This window comes from Equus przewalskii, chromosome 7, assembly GCF_037783145.1.
Source record: "Equus przewalskii isolate Varuska chromosome 7, EquPr2, whole genome shotgun sequence".
Classification (NCBI taxonomy): Eukaryota; Metazoa; Chordata; class Mammalia; order Perissodactyla; family Equidae; genus Equus; species Equus przewalskii.
Window position 1 is genome coordinate 61,491,511 of NC_091837.1, and position 19,839 is coordinate 61,511,349.

The 19,839-nt window shown below is 35.0% G+C and overlaps 1 long non-coding RNA gene across 1 annotated transcript; it reads left to right on the forward strand.

The window, feature by feature from the left end:
- Window positions 1-8,824: 8,824 nt before the first annotated feature.
- LOC139084539 (uncharacterized) lies at window positions 8,825-19,487 on the forward strand. Its single transcript, XR_011541994.1, has 3 exons — window positions 8,825-9,856; window positions 14,638-18,074; window positions 19,268-19,487. It is a non-coding gene; the product is annotated as an uncharacterized lncRNA (long non-coding RNA).
- The last annotated feature ends 352 nt before the right edge of the window (window positions 19,488-19,839 follow it).

A 19,839-nucleotide genomic window follows, 5' to 3' on the forward strand; every position in this document is an offset into this window, starting at 1 on the left:
TTTGAAAGTGGGACAATGATTTTTTTTTGTCAGGAAACTTCAGTGGATTAAGCCACTGCTTCAACCATGCTAATAAGGCTCCTGTATTCACACTGTGAGCAGAAGCTTGCCAACTTCAAACTGCTGCTGCCCGGCAATCTCATCAGTCCACCTGCCGTGATCCTAGCACTTGAGTCCCGACTCCTAGGCCCAATAGACTGAATATCGGCTCTGGCTTTGGACCTTGGACTCTTACACGCTGATGCTGCTGCCCACAGTCCTCATTGCCATCTTCAGGCCCAGCATCCATCCCCCTAGGGCAACTGACCAGTTTCTGGGCTGGCAGAGACCTTCATGCAGATGGGGTCAGTATGAATGCCTAAGTGGCAAATCAAAGCAAGTGCAGATGGGAACACAAGGTGTAGACCAGAACCCTGGATCCAAATATGATGGGAGTTTAGGAGATTAACTCTGCTAATAGTGACCTTGGAACCATCCTTATTGGCTAAGTGATAAATGCAAATTTATCTGCATTGGTTTTACTAGTACATGTAATTTAGAGACTGTGCCAAAATGCAATAGATTCAGCGAATTTTGATCCCTGAGGGTCATAGGCAGGTGTATGAAATAGGGCCATACATTATTTGCATATGATTTTCATGTAATTTACACTTATCTATTAAGACTGTAGTTTATTCTCAGTCTCTTTTCAAATGAAAATTTATTGAATCTTCTTCTTTGGGGATGATATTGTCTATATCTTCCCAAGCTTTGTTTCTCTCTCCAATTCTTAACAGAAATACTCAGGTGGCAGAATGTATCACGAAATCAGCATCATGCCCAGCAAAACTCCTAAGCTTACATTAGTGAGCATCATGAATATTCTGAGTCTCTGAGTTGCCCGCCCCCAAAAGCTATTCAGCAATGGACATGCTAGTTTCCCAAAGTTGGAAATGTACTACTTTTCGATGGATTATCTAGGTTTGAATGGCAGTTCCCCATATTTTAAGTAAGTGAGTGAAGGTCTCTAAGTTTCAATTGCCCATGGTAATCATGTGAGAGCAACAATTATTGTCTTGTGGTCCCTTATGTGGTGATTGTTAGGCTCAAAAAAGATAGATATGCAAATACACATGGTCAATATTTATCCTGTCTTTAATTTTTTATACTTTGTTCATATGAAATTCTGTGTCAATTTTTATTTTTTTAAATTACATTAAAATAAATATTTATCTTGATTATTGAGTTTTTTGCACCTTAAATTTTGCTCCTGAAATGAATGCCTTATTTGCCTCACACTAGTCTTCAACCCGAGCAAGCGCTATATGGTGGTGTAGCAGTAAAAGGGTTCAACCAACCAGATATCATGGGGAAAGATAGTTGAAGAGAGCTACTGAGTGCACTTGATATCTTGGTCAGCCCAGAAGAAACATTGGCACCCTAGGACATTTAGAAAAGAATACTGATGCTATGACATATTTAATTCTGAATCCCTCTCCAGAAGAAATTACTACTTCTCCTAGCCTCTCATTGCCCATGAGGATGAAGTACCAACTTCTTAGCCTAGTTTCCAAAATCCACTACAGTATATGCCTCTGCTGCCCATTTAGTATTAATTCTTAAATCTGTAATTGATCTGTCCATTCAGTTACTTATCAATACTGCTCTGCTCAAACATTCCACTCTCATTCTAGATTCCAAGTCCTTGACTCCTTTTTTCTTACTTCCTGGAATTTCTTTTTCCTATCAGCAGAGAAAACTAGAAACTGGCCTACAGGTTTCAACTCAATCCGTACTTCTCTGCTAGACCTTACCGACTGATTCCAGCCAAGGTGACCTCCGTTCCTAGTATACACAGTGAATGCTGCGTCATAGTGTAGGAGCTAAGTACATCAGTTTTCTATCATGGCTCAACCATTCTGCGTATTTGTTCTACTTTATTTTTTTTTCTCCAACCAGCTGGTAAAATCCCTAAGGACAGAGAACATATCTTAGGTTTTAACTCCCCCCTATGAATTTTTACCTATGAATTTTATACATACACTTATTGCCTCACATACCTATTTTCTCTCTTTATGAGGGTCTTTAAAACGCTCATATATTTTAAACTATATCATCCGTACCATATAATTTCTATCTTTAAGCATTTAATTTAGGGTATGGTTATATCTTGGCCTAAAATCTTTCTAGTAGTTTCTTGTGAATTAACTGAATTTCCGAACTCGATTATTAGCTCCTCTGTGGCAGGAAATATGATTTTCTCTTCTCTTGGATCATCTTTCGTAACCTCCCAAGACTGCTGGAATTTCTAGCAATGTACAGCTCAAACTCTTGAGTGAATAAACAGATACCTCTGACTGGAATAGGAAAAAAAACCTATCATTAACTTTTCCATGGGTTTTATGTCCAAAGTTGCCTCATATTTGTGGAATTCACTCTTTATAACTTGATTAAATATTTACCTTCACTGTGAACTTTCCTGAGCCATGTAGATAGTTGCTAAATGAATTTTGGAGGCTAAAACAATTTTCTGGCGTAGAGATAAGAAATTGACGGGAAACTTTAGAAACATGTATCTTTCCTCTATGTTCTGCTTCTTTTTAATATTCTTTTTATGGACTATAAACTCACAGCAACTCTTTTGAAATTTGATAACACTCATAACAAAAGTTATCTCACAAGCTATGCCCATTTTTGCTAAGAATTGGCCCAGGCAGAAAAGCATAGGGGTGGAGGGTATCGGTAAAGTTCACCTGTAATTAAACTTCCTGTTCTCAAACTGAAATAGGATCTCAAAACAGAACAATAGAGGGGGTTCCAGGCATGATGGTCAACTTATTAAGCCTAGCATGGTTGCCGGGCATTATTTGTACCATGTTTATCTCCACCTTTCTTACAGTTAGTTTTTCTGACTCCATGACTTGCTGTGAAATCATTCTTCCAGAAAGGAAATGTGATTTCCCATGTTTAGTAGAGTGACCTCACTTTAACACCAAATATGAAGAGAAAAAGACTCTAAAAGAGAAATGCTTATGCTGAAATTTTACCTCCAAATTTGCACTGCATCATATTAAAGTATGCAACTTTTAATTGGAGCTTAATTTTTCTCCTCTACTGGAATTCATCTGTCATACTAGTGTTCTCCCTTTTCTTTATACTTTCAACCAAAATATTAACTGAACCAGGGGTGTACTGGACGTACTGGCTCATAAGCACCGATTTTTAAATTTTAAGGAGTATTAAAAGCCAGTCACTAAAAGAACTATCATTAAAAGTTAAATTACATTCAGTTTACTTAAATATATTAAAACAAAAAAAAGAATACTCAACCATATCTTTCTAAATATTTTACTACATATTGCTATTATCTATGCTTTGGATGATAGTTATGTTTATGTCTATTTATCACGGAAATGTGATATAATGGTGTGTTACCACAGATCTCTTTCCAATCCCACATTCAGTTGCATCACATTGGTAGCTTGAAATTTACAGAAACTACCAAACATTACAAATTAGGGCTTGATTTATTGCTTTGTTGATTGTCTTGACTTAAGAACTGATGGAACAAGTGTTATTAATGCAAATTAAATGTAAAAATACATTGTGTCAGTAGCCCTTACATTGTGAATAGCACAAAAACTGAGAAAATACTTTTTCCAATATTTGAAAACTGTTATCTACTTAGGTAAAGAACGTCTTTTTTGAATAAGTGAAGTGTCTGCATTTCTTCTTTATTTTACTTTTTTCTTACTTGTAAACAGACACAAAATATCAACCAACATTAAGTCCAAACTGTACTTATTAGTCATTTCCAATCATAGGTTGAGCTCAGCAAAAATCAACAAAACATTCTAAGAGTATCAATTGGCTATATGGAATTGGTGATAAGTATTGTATATTTTGTTATTATTTTTAAATCATGTCACATTTTTTACTTTTTAAAATTTATAATACAAATATGTATGTGTGTACACACACACACAGAGCTGGATTTTTGGGGAGTAGAGGAGCCAAACCAGTTGTTAAACATTTGCCATCACAGCACTGTTAACAACTAAAGTGTCATTAGATATAAAACTCTTATCTAATAAAGATATGAGACATGACCTCCTTCCCCACCCCACAAATTTATTTTGATTGGATTAGTGAATTCTTGATGTCTCAAAAGCCTGCATATCATTGAGGTTTATTGGCTATATGATAGTCAGAAACATTCCTGTTGTGGGATGGTGACATTGGCGACCTTCTACCATCCCATTAAATCAAACCTTATAAAATTTGACTATCCATAGAATATTTATCTAATAACAGAGCATCAGTAAACAAGTGTATAATTTGATATAATTTCTTGTACAATAGGAAAAAGACATAAGCTTGAATCTCAGTTCAGTTTATAGTTAACCATCATCTGTTAACAACTCATTTTACTTCTCTGCCAATGCAAAATAAAGGAATTACACTTTTTTACTAGTTTCCAAACATGACTACATATTAAAATTACCTGCAAAACTGTTCAAATCAAAGTATTATTTTCTTCTAACCAGTTCTACTCTAGAAGTGGAAAAGGAAATCGGATCATTTTAATGATCCTCGTATGGGGTTTATGCCAGTTATGAAACTCCTCTCCCTCCAAAAGCCTCTAAGGTCACGCAGTCATAATAACGAACGCAGTAGTAAAGGAGTGGGTACCAGACACTTTTATGTGCAGGTTTTCAATAATTTACCCAGATACTGACATGTCTGTTTCTTCTTATATATACTTCCGGTATATATATATACGTCTGGTAGATATGGAATGTCCTCTAAGCAGTTTTTATATCCTAATACTCCTCCAACTACAGAATACATAACCAATATTGTTTGTAAGTAACTATTCAGCTACTTTTAAAGAAGCTAAATTTATATGTCAATATTTCTAAAATCTTATGCCTGATATTATGAGAAGTTGTGGCAAATCTTTATTAAAACCAAGATTTACTATGGCTGAGGCCCTCACCTGGTCATCAGCTTGGTAACCATATGAATAAAAGCAAACTAGTTTGGATAAATTTGTTGGTATACCCTGATTAGCTCCTTTTTTTTTTTTTCTGTTCATTACAGCAATCATCCTAATAATTTTAAAAGTATTGTTAACAGTGGTTCTGAAAATATCTTTTCATGTTCCCTTAAGTTCTTTGACAGAATTCTTCATTTTTATGCATAACCATAACAATAAAGATTGGGCAATTATTTTAAAATTTGCACATATACTTCATGTAAATTTTCTATAGAGAAAATGTTATCTGCTGTGTGTTTGACAAAAGGTAACTAAAGCTCAGAAAGTCATTATAGAGAATCAGTTATGGAGATAAACTCAAAGATAGGTAGGTATCCTGGTTCCGTATCATATGCATTTTCATAGTTACAAGTTAGCCTTTGGAATAAAAGCAATAATGTTTGCAATATAGGTGAAATAACAGTTATTCCACCTAGTTCTTAAATGTTTCCTTAGAGATTTGAATCCTATATGTTTAAATGGTCTCTTCGGAAAAATTTTGAACTTCTTCCATCTGAATTTAAGGAAATATACATACTTTTTTTAAAATCTGGCTTGGGAATTTTCAATGGTTTACATTTTTTTCTAACATGGTCGTCCTAAAAGGTAAAGAGAATGATAGGTGCTATTGCTTTTTGCTATCTCATTGGCTAAAATGCCTGTCGCTTCTTACAAATTGACTGAAATTCCTGCCATCTGCTGCTGTAAACCTCATCTAAATGTAAATTAAAATAAATACATTTCTTGAGGAAAAAAAACTTTAAACACCATAAACTTTGGCTCATTTTGTAGTGGTTTAATGACTTTTCTGCCATCCAAGTTTCCCAGCTTCCAGAGAGATGTCTAATGACATCAAGCACAGTGCCCTGGAGATAACTGTATGAAGTCCAAGCTTCCGTTCTTCTGGAAATGAAAGATTCAAGGGAGAGATCCAAGTGTCTGCTGTTCTAAGGGGAATGTATCTGGCCTTGAAGTATTAACACAAGTTTTAATAGTTGATTAGTGCATCAAACAGACAGAAAAATCAACTTGTCCTATTACATTCATGGTTTTTGCATAGCCTTGACCCCACTTTTCTGATTTTTCATTTACTCCTTCATTGAATATATAGAGAGCAGCAACTTTTGACAGTGATTCCGTACAGTAGTTTTTCACAGAAGGCTGCGTCTGAAATGTAAGTCTTTGTCTCCTATCTCTGCTAAGCTGTAGTTTCTGCTGTATTTAGAAGGAGGCTCAGGCTATCCTGGTCTGTAACAAATCTGCAGACTTCAGAGGGCATGTTGACAAATATAGTAAAAAATATGTGTTAACTGAATTACTTTTGCCTCCTTAAACATGGAATCTGCTTCGATTTTGAGCACCGGATGTTTCTTGGCTTCTGGAGCCTTTGCCATACTGTCTCCGACCTGAATTTTCTCTATAGCTCACAGGTTTCCACTGGAGTTGCTGACCTGTGTTGAAACCCCGTGAACTTGACTCACTCCCTTGCATCTGAGTTGGCTTCCCACAACCCCTGCCCTTGTTGTCTTAATTTAAATAGAAACATCATCCAGAACTAGAACTTTGCCTACTTGTTTCCATATTGTCTCATGTGATATTTCTCTCCAGAAATATGAATTTCCTGCCTCATGGCACACCCCTATCAACACAAAGGAAACATGGGTGGAGTTTGTGTCCTCTGCTTAGTCTGATTCAATTGAAATACAGCCCAAAAATAAAGGGACACAGAAATTAAGATTATATAATGTCATTTAATATCTATCTGTTTCTCCAACCAGACTATAATTTCCCTAGGGCCAGGTACCATGTCTGGCTTTCGCTCATTACCTTTTTTTGAAACTCTAACATAATGTCTGTACGTAATAGGTTTAAAAAATTCTTGATTTTTTATCAAAATTAGAAGAAAATTTTGTGATTATGTTATTAATTTAGCCTACATAGACATGTGAAACTCTGACATTTATTTATTTTGGAGATATATATGTATGTATATAAACATTTTCCCTCTCTCAGTTATAGGCTAACTATAAGCTAAGCTTACACCTGTACTAACCGGGATCACCTACACCATGATGTAACAACAAACAGCCCTCAAATCTCAGTGGATACAAACAATGCAGATGTATTTTTACTTATTCTTCATCTTCCTCACTATGACTGGAGGCTCTGCTGAGTGGCATTCCTACTTGGAACCAGGCTGACAGAGAAGCCACTATTTGAAACATTGCTATCCCTGTGATATAATGAAGGAGAGAAAGCTCTGTTGGGTCTCAGATGTGTAATTGACTGCTCTGGCCTTCACTACTCAGTGGCCAGAGCTAGTCACATGATCCTACTGAGCCACAAAGCCAGAAGTACTATCCTACCATGCGCATAGGAAGAAAGAGAACTGAATGCATTTGGAAAGCATCCTAACAACTACCCAAACACTCACTCAAACAAAGTACAGAAGATATAGAACAATTTAAAATACAACTTTGATTTAAGAAATTTCTTCCTAGAATATGCTAATAATGGAAGACAAAATTTTAAACATCTCAAAGGAATAGATATTTACTTTTGAATACCTCATCTCTGTAAATATGCGCTGAATCTCCACTTGGATGAACAGGAGATCATTCAAATACAATTTACTTCACTTCCATTTTGGAGAAAATGCAATCCAGAAAATAATTATGCAGAAAGTTAACCTTTTCATTTAGGTAAAGTGAAATCTTAAGGAAATATGAAATTGGGTCTGGGGCAAGAAAAGAAAGTAAAAAATTATCTGTATATGAAGTAGAAGAATAAAGGCTATTTTGAAATACAATGTACACAAAATGCATGAAGTTTTTAATGGTTGTGGTTAGAAACCAGTTAAACAGTTATTGAAAAGAAGGCATTATACTAGACAATCAAACTTCTAAAGACATTGCGTCACTAAAAATTTCATATTATTTCATAATTCTAACCACGATTATCATAATTGAATAAAAGGAGATGGCATTTTGCATGTCTGTGTAAATCAGCAACAGTTCCAACTTCTGAGTGGGGCTGCTGATTCCTACTAGGGGAGTACCAGGGTTGGGAAGAATCTACCTTTTCTTATATAAGATCCTTTAACATTAAGGAACTCTAGGTCTCCAAGTTCACCCTCTTTCACTTTAGTTCTTTTTTATTAAACCATTTTATTGAAGCATGATTGACATGCAAAATGCTGTACATACTTAATTTATACAACTTGTTGAGTTTGGAGATAAGTACATATCAATGAGACGATCATCACAATTTATGCCATAAACATATCCATCATCTCCAAAAGTTTCCTGCTACCTTCTTTATTTGTGATGATGGTGATGATGATAATGATAAGAACAGTTAATATAAGATCTACATTTTTAGCAAAAGTTTAAGTAAACAATACAGTACCAATAACTATAGGCACTATCCTGTACAGTAGATCTCTAGCTCTTAATCATCTTGTATAACTCAATTTTTTTTCCCTTTGACTTATAACTCCCCATATCCATTGAATTAAATCTGTAGATTGCTTTGGGTAGTATGGACATTTTAACAATGCTAGTTCTTCCAATCCATGAACATGGGATGTATTTCCATTTATTTGTATCTGCTTCACTTATCATTGCTTTATAGTTTTAAGTATACAAGTTTTTTTACTTCTTTGGCTAAGTTTATTCTTTTTGATTCTATTGTAAAGGGGATTGTTTTCCTAATTTACTTTACAGATAGTCCATTGTTAGTGCATAGAAAATTTAACTGATGTTTGTATTTTGATTTTGTATCTTGTAATGTTGCTGAATTCATTTATTAGCTCTAACAGGTTTTTTTGTTATTATTTTTGTGTAGAGTCTTTAGGGTTTTCTACATATAAGATCATGTCATCTTCCAACAGAAAGAATTTTACTTCTTTCTTTCTGATTTGAATGCCTCTTTTTTTTCTTGCCTAATTGCTCTGGCTAGGATTTCCAGTACTATGTGAATAGAAGTGGTGAGAGCAGGCATCCTTGCTTTGTTCCAGATAATAGAAGAGAAGCTTTCAGTTTTTCATCATTAAGTATGATGTTTGCTGTGGGCTTTTTATATATGGTCTTTATTTTGTTGAGGTAAGTTTCCTCTATACCTAATTTGTAAGAGTTTTTATCACGAAAGGGTGCTGAATTTTGTCAAATACTTTTTCTGTATCTATTGAGATGATCGTGATTTTTATCCTGTATTCTGTTAATGCGATGTATTACATTGATTGACTTGAATATGTCGAAGCATCCTTGCAGCTCCAGGGATAAATCTCACTTGGTCATGGTGTATGATCTTTAATGTGCTGTTGGATTCAATTTGCTAATATTTTGTTCATCGGGGATATTGGCCTGTAGATTTTGTGTGTGTGTGGTGTCTGTATCTTTCTTTGGTATCAGGGTGATGCTGGTCTTACTTTGGAAGCATTCCCTTTTTTATCTTTTGGAAGAGTTTAAGAAGGATTGGTATGAATAATTCTTCTTTAAAAGTTTGGTAGAATTCACCAGTGAACCATTTAGTCCTAGGCTTTTTCTTGTTGGTACACTTTTGATTCCTGGTTCAATCTCCTTACTTGTTATAGTTCTCTTCAGGTTTTCTATTTATTCTTGATTTAATCTTGGTAGGTTGCATGTTTCTAAGAATTTATCTATTTTTTTAAGATTATCTAATTTGTTGGTGTATAATTGTTCATAATAGTCTCTTATGATCTCTTGAAAATTCTGTGTCATCAGTTGTAATGTCTCCCTCTTTCATTCCTGATTTTCTTGCAAGCCTGACAGCTGTCTTCACTGGGAAAACAAGCAAGAGTCACACTGGCGAAAATGTGTGAGTATAAAGGGCAAGGCAGAGAGGTCTGAAATCTCAGCCTTGGGCAAAGGGATTAAAATAAAGCTCTAAAAATGGAGAAAGAGAGAAAAGCGGAGAGAAAGGGAAATAATACTTTAGAATGAATCATGATTATAAATCAAAATTAAGGGTTCCATATCTAAGAATGACTGAACAAGCTCCTATGAGTCTAACCTTCCTGCAGAAAACAACTATACACTCTGGAGGCAAAGAAATACTTATTGGAAGGTACTGGACGGAGATTAAAAGCAAGCAGGTTCCAGAAGGGACTCAAGACTTGGAAGAACTGCACTTGGAGCTGCTCAATGTGAGATTCTCATTTTCACATTCTAGCCTGAGGGCTGAGCCTAGTCTTTACTGTGTAGGGCAGTTAAAACTCTGATAGAAAACTTACAATTTTACTGGCATGAAGAACCAGCAGACAGAATTTCTGGCAACTATAACCACTGGAAAGTAAGGAATACTCCAAAAGAAGAGAGCCAGACAGGGAGATATCTAAATTCTGTAAAAGAACTTTTCCTGAATTTCTGTCTTACTTCTGAACCCCACATGTATGAGGCTGACTCCAAGTCTCCTAGCTAAGCATAGAAGTACTGAATTGAGATTTGAATGTCACCCAAAAGACAGTTTCATTTTAGATTCATCCATAATGGTAAAGTTTCAATTCATGAGAAAGAAAATAAAATCATAAATATTTATGATCCTAATAAAAGACAGTCAAAATTCATGAAGCAGAAATTGACAAATTAAATAAATAATCAATTTCACAATCAAAGTTGAATTTCTCACTTAGATATTAATAAAACAACAAAACAAAATTAGTAAAAAACTACATAACTTGAGCAATGCTATCAAACCCTTGACCTCATTGATAATTATAAACCAATTGCAGATTGTATGTTTACCAACTTAGACCATATTCTAAGCAACAAAACAGGTTTCAACAAACTTAAAAGTTTTGAAATCAGGGGCTGGCCCTGTGGCCGAGTGGTTAAGTTTGCACACTCCACTGCAGGCGGCCCAGTGTTTCGTCGGTTCGAATCCTGGGCGCAGATATGGCACTGCTCATCAAACCACGCTGAGGCAGCGTCCCACATGCCACCACTAGAAGGACCCACAACGAAGAATATACAACTATGTACCGGGGGGCTTTGGGGAGACAAAGGAAAAACTAAAATCTTAAAAAAAAAAAAAGTTTTGAAATCATGCTGAATACATTATCTAACCAAATGGAGTTATATTAGGAATCAATTATGTAGTAATCTAGAAAAGTAACATATGTTAGAAAATAAAGAGAAATCTTCTCAATAATCCATAGGTAAAATAAATAAATTAATTAAACAAACCACAAGAGAATGTAGACAACATTTCAGATGAATTATAACAAAAACACAACTTATTAAAATTTGTGGGTTACAGGAGATAGATGCTGTGCCTAAAGTGATATTTATAGCTTTAAATATTTATATTCAAAAGAAAAATATGTCTATATTCAAAGGATTCAACTTAAGAAGCTAGAAAACAAAGAGCAAAGCATTCTTAAATTGAGCAAACAGAAGAAAATAATGAATATAAAAGTAGAAATAAATAAAATTAAAAACAGAAAAATAATAAAGACAAGTATTAAAATAATAGTTTATTCTTTGAAAATATTAACAAAGTTTAATTAAAGAGAAAGAACACAAATTGCCAATATCAACAATAAGAGAAAGGACATCTGTACACATTTGTCAGATCACTGAAGGATAACAGGGAATTATTAGAACAACTTTACACCAACAAAATTAACAGTCTTGATGAAACAGAAAATTTCCTTGAAAACTTATGAAAATTAATACAGGATGAAACAAAAATTCTGAATATGCCTAAATTAATTTTATTATCAAATTTTGATATAATTTAACACCAATTCATGATAAAAATTCTGAGCAAACTAGAAATAGAATGGAACTATCACTACCTGATAAAAAATACCTTTAAAATAATCTACAGGTCTGGCCCCATGGCCTAGTGGTTAAGTTTGGTGCGCTATGCTTTGGAAGCTAGGTTCAGTTCCCAGAACAGACCTACACCTCTCGTCGGCAACCACACTATGCTTACAAAATAGAGAAGCATTGGCACAGATGTTAGCTCAGGGCAAATCTTCCTCAAGCAAAAAGAGGAAGATTGGCAACAGATGTTGGCTCAGGGCATATCTTCCTCAGCCAAAAAAAAAAAAAAACTACAGCTAACACCATACTTTATCTTGAAATATTTAATGCTTTTATTCTAACACCTAGAACAAGGCAATTATGTGCCTTCTTACTACTATTCTCCACTGCCGTGGAGGTCTTAGCTATTGCAATAAGATAAGAAAAAGATATTAGTGCATAAACATTCAAAACAAAGAATTAAAACTGTTTCCATTTACAGATGATATGCTTATTGATGCAGAAAATCCAAGAGGATCTACAAAACAACTATCAGAACTACTAAATGAATTTATCAAGGTTATAGGATATAAGCTTATTATATAAAAATTAAATGAAGATTTTTATACTAGTACTAAAAACATAGAAAATAAACATAAAATGATTCTATTTATAATAGCATCAGTATACATCAAGCATGTATGAATCAATTTACCAAAAGATGTACAAGACCTCTATACTGAGAACTATATTATTAAAATAAATTAACAAGGCCTAAATAAATGGTAAAATATACTATATTTAAGTATGAGAAGGTTCAATATCATTCAGATGACAATTCTGCCTTAATATGGGTACAGATTTAACACAATCTTTATCAAGATTCCAATAGGATTATAGAAATTGACAAGTTTATTAGAAAATTGACATGGCAAAACAAGGAGCCTAGAATTCCCAAAACAAACCTGAAAAATAAAAGAACTAGGAGAATTTACACTGTCTGATTCCAAGACTTTATATAAAGCTGCAGCATTCAAGAAAGTGTGATACAGCATAAACGTTAACTAATAGATGAAAGTACTAGAACAGAGAATGAGTGATTGGTTCATATTTATGTGGTCATTTACTTTGCAATTGAGGAATCAAAGCATTTCAATGGATGATGAAAATTATTGTCAACAAACAATGCTGGAATAACTAAATATCCTTATAAGAAAAAAAATATAGGTGTACATACCACATACAATATATAATAATTAATTGAAAAGGGATTTTAAACTTAAGCATAACAGCTAAGACCACAATGATTTTGGAAAAACTAGAAAAGACTATCTTCCTGACTTGGGAATCAGGCCGCCAAAGCAGAATGCGCGCACTTAACCGCTGCATCACCAGGCCGGCCCAGGGAAAGTTTTCTTAAGCAGGACACATAACAATAACCATAAGATACAAAAACAATGATCACTTAGCATTTATCAAAATTTAAAAGTTCTATTCATCAAGATATACTGTTAACAAAATGAATCAGCAAGTCAGAAACTGGGGTAAAATATTCACTAGATAGATATCTGCCAAACTACTGGTGTCAAGAATAAAGAACTCTACCACTAAAAATAAAAAGACAGACAGGGGCCAGCCCCATGGCCTAATGGTTAAGTTCATGTACTCTCCTTCGTTGGCCCAGGGTTCACTGGTTCAGATCCTGGGTGTGGACCTACACAAGGCTTATCAAGCCATGCTGTGGTGGGATCCCACATAGAAGAACTAGAACGACTTACAACTAGGATATACAACTATGTACTGGGGCTTTAGGGAGAAAGAAAAAGAAAAAAGAGGAAGATTGGCAACAGATGTCAGCTCAGGGCTAATCTTCCTCACCAAAAACATATGTTAAAAAAAAAGAAAAGGACAAACAATTCATTAGATGGCAAAATATTGGAACAGAACCTTCACAAAAGAAGATATGCAAATGACCTATAAGCACATGGAAAAGTGCTCGACATATATTTGTCATCAGAGAAATTAAAATTAAAATCATAATGAAACACCGGTACCTAAGCACTAACATTAAAGAAATAGTCAACAGCAAATGTTGGCAAAGATATGGAACAGCCAGAACTCCTGGGTTGGAAGGTGGGAGGCAGGGGAGGGTTGGGATAGAGGCAGGAATTGACTGAGAAGGGACATGGGGGAGCATTTTCAGTTGCAGGCGAGGTTCCATGTTTTGATAGGATAGGAGTTTGGATGACAGAGGTGTGTGCATTCATCAAAACCCAGTTAATATACAGTTAAGATTTCTTTAGATCTAAATTTTAGCTCAAAACGAAAAATATATTTAAAAATTTGAACTATAATTAATCATTTGCATGATGAGATATTTAGGGGAAAGTGTATTGATATTTGAAATTTACTTTGAAATGCATCAAAAATCTCAATGGTTGATATGAGGAATCCATGTTAAAAACCCTTTCAAGTTTTCTATATATTTAAAAATATTTACACTAAAATTTATTTTTAAAAAGCTAAATATATAGCTGTAGCTATTATTAATCAAGAGATTCCCACGTGCCCATCACTACTCTAAATGTTTTACATATATAAGCACTTTTAATCCTTACAAGAATAGTTTGGGGTGGATTCTGTTATTATCCTCACTTTACAGTTGAAGAAACTGAAATACAAATGGATTAAATGAAAACAAACAAACAAAAAAAGCAATTCTTATTCTGGGTAATAAGGAATCTACATGGAATGGAATGAGTACATAGAAGAGCAACAGTGTAATAGGGTACAGATACTGGATGGAAAGAATGTATAATCTATTTTCTGTTTCTTTTACTGTGGAACTAGGTAACATAAGAATGGATAATACTCCCATCTGAGAGCATAATAATATGGGAAATTCAGACAACGCAGTGCATGGTAATGATGCTAATTCTGAAATGTAGGTATCATTTGGCATATTTGGATGACCCTCTTTTCAGGGACACCACCAGTCAATGAATCCTGTTAACAATTGTCTTCCCCTTTCACTGTCCTACCAGATCACTGGTAGTCTAACTTAGCTTCTAGGGAGTTTCTCAGAAACAGAAGGAGTGCGTAGGTCCAGCCTGGTTAGAGTAGCCTGGAAAGAACGCCTTCCTACAGACTTCATTCCCCTGCATGTCTACCTATGTCTCCAAAGCCCTAAAGCTCATCAGAAGAACCACAGCAAGCAATCACATAAATGTACTTCTCAAAATGTAGTACCCAAACCAGCAGCAGCATCTGGGGGACTTGTTAGATATGCAACTCTTAGACCTCATCCTAGACCTACTGAATCAGAAATTCTTGGAGTGGGAAAAGGGGGCACAGCGTAGCAATCTGTGTGTAAGCTCCAGGGATTCCGATGCACACTTGAGTTTGAGAACTACTGAGATATGAGAAACGTTTAGAAGCTTTCTCTACTCTATTCTGGCTGTCATTTAGAGCTATTCACCTTTACCATAGGAGAATTTTCTAAATCTGCAAGACAATGACTTGCAAGTAAATTAGCAAGGCCTGGTCCAGTATAATTTCTCTAGTCCTTTTTGACTTTTGTCTTAGTCTATACCACTCTCAGGATGTTAACTATATCATCTTTTCAGTTGTCAGTTTCTCCTTTTGGATGATGTTCTTTTTGACAACAAAGGCTGTGTCTGTATGATTATTGTATTCTTCAGAGTATAACACTCACAGTGGGTCATCAATAAATATGTGTCAGATGAATCATTGAATGATTTAGCAAGTGAATAAGTGAGTGAGTATGCCCGTGTGTGAGTGATGAATTTCTGACTGGGAACTTATAACCTTCTCAGGAAACAAAGAAAACATCTCCCATTGACTGGGCCTGGTGGTCTATTTATGATAATCTTGGAAGATAGGTAAGTTGTGAATAATGAATAAATGCATGAAACCTGGTAGTATCTGCACAAGAGCCTTCCTCTATTGAGGATAAATCAAAAGGCAGACACTTTGGGTTTCTCTCGCCTTTCTCTCCAGACAGTGTGTCACCTGTATGAGAGGAAGGATGATGAAGGAAGAGAGTTTGACCACTCAGAGGTGGATCTGAGATCCAATCAGACTTGGGACTCTGCCACCCAAATGCTGTCACATATAACCAGGGTTCTGTTTATCAATAAAGAAGTTCTGTAAAACTTCCTCTTAGTAATATAAAATATAGATGTACTATTTAATGTAATTTATTATAGAGTCAAAGCTACAATGAAAAAAATTGAACATATACTCTCAATTAGGTAATATCTACTCAGGCTTAAAGGGTAAATTATTTGTTTTTTAATTATAATACTCCTATTTTCTCAAAGGCAGAACAAAAAGAAATATTACTAAGAAATATTTTACCTCTTAAGCATATTATTATCTTAATCTGTCCATTGCCTGGTTCTTTTTTCAGTGAGTTGAGTTGTGTGGTGGTGTAAGCAAAGGGGAAATAATCACCTTACATTTGACAATCAAATCATAGTTGGTTCTCTTAGTCAACACTCCCTCCTCTTTCTCAAACAAAAGGAATGTAAGTGCTGAGAAATCACGTGATAGCGTTACTATTTAATGACATTATATCAATAAATACTGTTTGCTGTTCCTCAGTTTCATTTATCTTTCTCAATATTTTTAAACATTTTAATTATGAAATAGCCTGCATCACATTAAGTCCAGAAGAAGTCAAAAAGAGAGATGGCCATACTATGGAAAAAAAGCCAGAAAAAAATTACAATTTAATGTAACATACAGAGATACACTGACTTCATATTAATTCAATTAATTTTTGAATTAAAAGACATTGTTATCAAAAGTGTGTACGATGGTATTTTTAACTGATAGCTATTAAACGTTATAGTTCTGATTGTTCTTCTAGCTTGTTCAGTTTTGAGAAAGAAAATCTAGAAAAGCTTTGTGGAATGTTTTTCTACAAAAATGACCCTGGATATAGATAGTTCCAGAATTTGTTTACTGGTTCACCAATATCCTTGCTAGGATCTTGTCCTATCTTCCCATTTTATCCTAATCAATGAATGAGTGATAACTTCTCTTGGTTACTAGACAGACTCTACAACAACCCTCATAGAGGCTATGTGAAAATGTCCTAAGAAAGGAGCATGGGGCAAGAGTTCTCATCTTGTATTATCTAATGAAGATAAATGTTTCTCAGAAGTCCCCAGCATACTTTCCTCCACATTTTATTGGTTAGAATTGGGTCATATGGCCACTACTATAGAAAGAAAGGGCTGGGAACATGAGTATCAGGTATTTTCAGCCTCCATCTTGGGAGGCAGACTTTGAGAAGAAGAGAGAAGGGAATGGTGTCTACAAAACTGGCTAATAGTAGAAACTCACATTTCTTAAAACGAAAGGTATTATTTGTAACAATGAAGTAACTACTGGTGGAAATTAAAATTCAAAGATCAGGGAAATCTCTTTTAGTAAGGAAGACTTCCTAATAACCCTAAAAGTATGTATTACAGACGATCTTCTACGAATTCTTTCCTTTCTAATACTGATTTTCATTTCATGAATTTTTCTCTGACTCCTTTTAAATATTACCACAGAAAATGAAAAAGTAAAAGAAATCAATGTGATTAGCAAACCGTAGCAGGCAGTTATAGGTAAATATAGGCTTAAAATTATGACTCACCCTTAAAAAACTCACCCTTGCCTCACCCAACAGAAGAGTCTCTGCATTAAGGCAAATTCCAGATTAGGAACTATAGCTGATACATTTAATAAAGAGAGACAGTATCTGTGAATTGTCTTCCTTTGAGTTGAGATTTGACCCTCCACTTTTGAAAATATGTAAATATTCTGTACTCCCTGAGAGAAATAAAAAATTTAACTATATGAGTGCAACCATATATATATACGCATATCCACAGAGACATAGTCCTGTGTACACATACCAACAAAATGTCACTCCCTTGATGACAGCTTGTTGAATATTTCGGTCCTTTAGCAAAATTCTGATGAACCGACATTTCAGGTTGATGCAAACAAATTCCCCATAGAATGAATTTATTATTTGTATCGTTATTAATATTACTCAGCTCTGAGAACGATGCCTTCAAAAGATTCCACCGGCCTTTGTTGTGTGCGAGTGTATGTGTTTTGATTAGCAAACCTGCACACCTCCTATAAGTTTCCTTCTGAGCTTGTGCAGTTAAAATAATTATAATAAAATCTATTAACTGCTTGTTACTGCAGGGGGAAAAGGCATTGCATCCAAGCTTCCATCTGCAACCATTGATTCTGAAGTGGTGAGTGACAGTTCCCCACTGCCTAAGTAGGTTATAACAAGCTAGCTCCGGGCTGCAACAGCCAGTAGAGTGCAGAGGAGAAACGACTGGCCTCCAAACTTGTCTTAAGCCTCAAGAAAGAAGGAAGGGGGGCAAAATCTCTGCCAGTAACTGCAGTGCCTCTTCTCACATTCAGCAGCAGGAGCTTTGTAATTGCCAACTCACTTTAATTCCCACTCACACCTTGGGGGGACAAGGCAGAGAACTCTCTCTAACGGATAGTAATAAAACTATTATTCATCTAATCACCCACAAACATATGTGTTTCTTTTGTAACGACTCTGTTGCCCTCATCCCCATAAAACATACACACACACAGAAGCCAACCCATGCAAATGAAAACACAATAGTGAAGACAGTGTAAACCAAGACAACAGGCCTTTGCAGACATACAAACATTTCACTACACGTTTATTCTTTATATATATAATTCCAATGAATTTCTATCAATCCCACACACCACGGTTAAGGCCCTGTATGTAGTGATAAGGAGAGTCCATGCTATTATTTATATTTTTCAAATAAAAGCACTCCTTTTGCTTCAGCGATTGACCTGAATATATCAGGTGAAAGTGGCTTTTGAATCGGAAGCTGGCCTCATTTCTTTCTTTGATTTTACATATGGCCATACAGATGAGCTATAAGCCACACATCATCACCATTTGATTATAATCTTCTTTTTCTGTTGCCTTGTGTGTACAGATCATGGTACAAACTCAAATTATCTGATTCCTCTCTATTTCTGTCAAACACACACACACACTTCATTGTATCATGCTCCACAAGAATTACGTTTGTTTGTGTGTTAGCTCTTCAGTATTTCTTATTAAAGAATAATAAGTCAGTTCTCTCAACTGTGTGTGACTATAAAATAATGAGATTGTGACATGAAGGGGTGGTACCGGGTATATCAATACAGATTAATGATGCCCTCTAGAAAACAAATTGGAAAGATTTGCATTTGTTACAAAACTAAAGTTTGTTTGATTTCATTTTTTCAAAATGTCCTTTAAATCATATTGACAAAAATACTGACCAAATTAAATTTTATTCAAAACAATATCCCACCTTAGTCTTGACACTTGCTATTTAATAAATGTTTACTGTTTTTTTATTTTATTTTTTTAATTTTTATTTTATTTTATTTTTTTTAGGAAGATCAGCCCTGAGCTAACTGCTGCCAATCCCCCTCTCTTCACTGAGGAAGACTGGCCCTGAGCTAACGTCCGTGCCCACCTTCCTCTACTTTCTATGTGGGACGCCTATCACAGCATGGCTTGCCAAGCGGGGCCATGTCCGCACCCGGGATCCGAACCGGCGAACCCCGGGCCAACTAAGCAGACCATGTGCACTTAACTGCTGCACCACCGGGCTGGCCCTTCTTTACTGTTTTTAAAATGAAATATATATATTTTTTAAAATTTAGTTTCCCACCATTGTGTTTTCTTAAGAGAATGTTCCATTGACTGCCATGTAAATTTAATTGTACACGACTATAAATATTCTCTGATTAGACAATTTAAATAGGTATACCTCTATAACAAGAATATTCTGGAAAATTCATGCAGTTATATGGATAATTCAAAGAAATCATAACAACAATCACAATGACAATAATTTGTATTTTGATATTTCCATCAGGGTTAGGTTTTTAATGGAGGTTTGAAAGGGCCAGTTAATTTCTGTGAAGGTATTATGAATTTTTCACAGGTGGACACACATATAC